Here is a 3,324-nt window from a genome sequence, read left to right as displayed (position 1 = left end):
GAATATCAACATCAATCTTATTCCTGAATTTAATCTTCACAGGAATTTTAAATGAATGCCAATGGGAGTAATGTCATACTGTGTTCCTAACATTTTAGTTCCTAAACCTCTCGCATATCGTTCTTTCAGAGAACCAATATAGGAGGCAAAACTCTCCCCTCCCCATTTTATGGATACGGACCCCAGAGCCTGCAGGTGTTCCCCTGCGTTCCCCCTGTGTCTCACCATGGCCGTTAATCGATTTCCAGCCTCCTCTTTCACTGCTTCATATCTCCAAAGTGCAAAACATGGATTCATACTTTTTTAGGCTTTCTGCCTTCGTGCAGTGATATTTGACATATTTGCTGCTTTCATTTGGAAGGTGCCATGCCTCCAAATGAGATGAATAAAATGGGGGTTATATTCAGTGCAGGTGCTCTATTTCAGTGTCTAGTTTCCAAAATAAAGCTCGGTCTACCTGAATGTATGGTTTACAATTCATGAGGAATTAAAAATATTTATGAATAACTTAATGTTGTTTCTGAATATCCTGCTCACCAGTACATCAGGGATTGGAAAAACCACTCTAGACAAAGAACTTGCATCAAGATCAGGACTGAAATCCATTAATGTGGGTGATTTAGCTCAAGAAGTCTGATCAACAGATATCATGGAGTCTGCAAAATGGCTTCTCCTGAGGACACGCCGAAAGATGCAAAGATGATGGCACAAATCCCGAAGGATGTGGGGATGACAAAATGTGAGCCAAGAGTTATAAATCAGATGTTGGAGTTTGCCTTCCAATATGTGACCACAATTCTAGATGATGCAAAAATTTATTCAAGCCATGCTAAGAAAGCTGCTGGTGATGCATATGATGTGTGGTTGACCATTCAGTGTTGTGTTGATAAAAAAGACTTTTTACCTCTCCTCCCCCAAGAGATTTTTTTTTATTAGATATTGCAAGGCAAAGGAATCAAACTCCTTTGCCATTAATCAAGCCATATTCAGGCCCCAGGTTGCCTCCTGATAGATATTGTTTGACGGCTCCAAACTATAGATTTAAGTCTTTGCAAAAAAAGGCATCCACTTCTGCGGGAAGAATAACCGTTCCACGGTTAAGTGTTGGTTCAGTTACTAGCAGACCAAGTACTCCCACACTTGGTACACCAACCCCACAAACCACGTCTGTGTCAACTACAGTAGAGACTCCAATGTCCCTCACGGGGCAGAGATTTACGGTACAGATGCCTACTTCACAGTCCCCAACTGTAAAGGCATCAATTCCTGCAACATCCACAGTGCAGAATGTTCTGATTAACTCACCATTAATTTGGTCCAAAAAGATTCTTATTACCATTAACATAGTGTCATCACAAAATACTTCCAACAAATCATCAAATGCATTGAAAAGAAAATGAGAAGAAGAAGAAGAAGAAGAAGAAGAAGAAGAAGAAGAAGAAGAAGAAGAAGAAGGAGAAGGAGAAGGAGAAGGAGAAGGAGAAGGAGAAGGAGAAGGAGAAGGAGAAGGAGAAGGAGAAGGAGAAGAAGATGATGATGAAGTTGACTATGATAATCTGTAATCTAGTCTTGATCCTTCCAACATGTATACTTGGTCTTAAATCCATTGTACTGAGAGTAAACATGAATTTTCAAGTTGAGTTGTAGAAAACCTAAATGGTCCTTAATGAGTAAATACGGTTATCCTTCCCTATTGAGATGTTAGCTTTTCTTTAATAGGACTAGTAATGGTTATTCATTAGCCTTTAAGTGTAAGAAATAAAATTGTCAGAAAAAATATTAATAACCAATATAAACACTTGTGTTTTATTTACTCATTTTTCTGCAAATGTTGGGAGTTTGATTTATTTCACTGTAGTAAAAAGTAGGATCCATGACCACTATCCCAACTATTTAGTGTCCTTCAGGCCGAAATAAGTTTTAAAGATAGTTTTCTTTAAGTTAAGAGATCCAGAGGGTCCCAATATACTAACTACATCAAAAGCCAGTTACACATGTTTGTTCATTTGATATCGCAAACATAGCAGTCTTTGAGATTTACTTTCTCATTTTTTTTCAATTTTTAAAACTGTGGTAAAATACAAAAAACATAAAATTTACCATCTTGACCATTTTTAAGTGCTCGGGTCAGCAGCATGAAGCACATCCATGTCGTTGTGCATCCCTCACCGACGTGTCTCCAGAACTCATCTTACAAAACCAAACTCCGTCCACATTAGCAGTGACTCACTGTGCCTCCCTCGCTCAGCCCCTGCCAACCCCATTATACTTTCTACCTCTATGGATTGAATTATTCTGGGTACCTTATATGTGTAAAATCATACATATTTGTCTTCTTGTGACTGGCTTATTTCACTGAGCATAGCATCCTCAAGGTTCATCAAGTTGTAGCAGGCATCAAGTTTTCTTTCTTCTTTTTTTAAAGATTTTATTTATTTATTCATGAGAATACACAGAGAGGAGAGAGAGAGAGGCAGAGGCACAGGCAGAGGGAGAAGCAGGCTCCGTGCAGGGAGCCTGACGCGGGACTCCCTCCGGGGTCTCCAGGATCAGGCCCTGGGCTGAAGGTGGCGCTAAACCACTGAGCCACCCGGGCTGCCCTTAGGTCTTGTATTTAGATCTTTGATTTATTGAGTTAATTTCTGTAAATGGTGTTTCCTCACTGATTTTTAAAGATTATTTGTGAGTCTCCAGTTGGGATGTGACTAGTGTGCACCTTATTATATTTTTAACTCCAAATATTAAAAAAGAGATTAATATTTTGAGCCAAATGAAGATTATAGTTTTGAATTCCTTTACCTAACTTTTAAAAGCACACTACACTCACCACAAACAATCCTTCCAAAGGAAAAGATATTTTTCAATCAAAATATTACATACCCATAGTGAAAAATCAAGGTTTATTGTGATGTGTAAGAGTCCTTGGCATCATCTTGGATCATACCCACCACCAGTTCCAGAGGCAACCACTTTCATCATTCTTAATAGTATACTCTGGTATTCTTCTACTTCTTTTTACTCTTCTTGATTCATCAATACTACACATTACCTGTCGTTTTTTGTTCTGGCAGAGAGATGTACATGCATCCTGTTCTCCTTGAGTCTTCTCCATATTGTTGTTACAATTCTGCGGTGCCAGTAATCCATGTTCATGTTATTATGACTGTTAATTTGTTCATTGTTGAACTACTCGGGGACTGCTGAGCCAGATGTAGTGTGATTGCATTTCCTTTCTCATAACACCAGGTGTTTTCCTTAATTAGTTTCTTAATTTTCATTACCATACATTTCTATTAAACTATGGTTTCTTTCACAAATGTTCCA

The 3,324-nt window shown here is 38.5% G+C and overlaps 1 pseudogene; it reads left to right on the top strand.

Moving 5' to 3' along the window:
• The first annotated feature begins 663 nt into the window (after nucleotides 1–663).
• Nucleotides 664–1,562, top strand: LOC140600779 (transcription initiation factor TFIID subunit 9-like; annotated as a pseudogene).
• The last annotated feature ends 1,762 nt before the right edge of the window (nucleotides 1,563–3,324 follow it).

The sequence above is a fragment of the Canis lupus genome, chromosome 12, assembly GCF_048164855.1.
Source record: "Canis lupus baileyi chromosome 12, mCanLup2.hap1, whole genome shotgun sequence".
NCBI lineage: Eukaryota > Metazoa > Chordata > Mammalia > Carnivora > Canidae > Canis > Canis lupus.
Note: the sequence above shows the minus strand (reverse complement) of the source record. Positions and strands in the feature narration are given on the sequence as shown.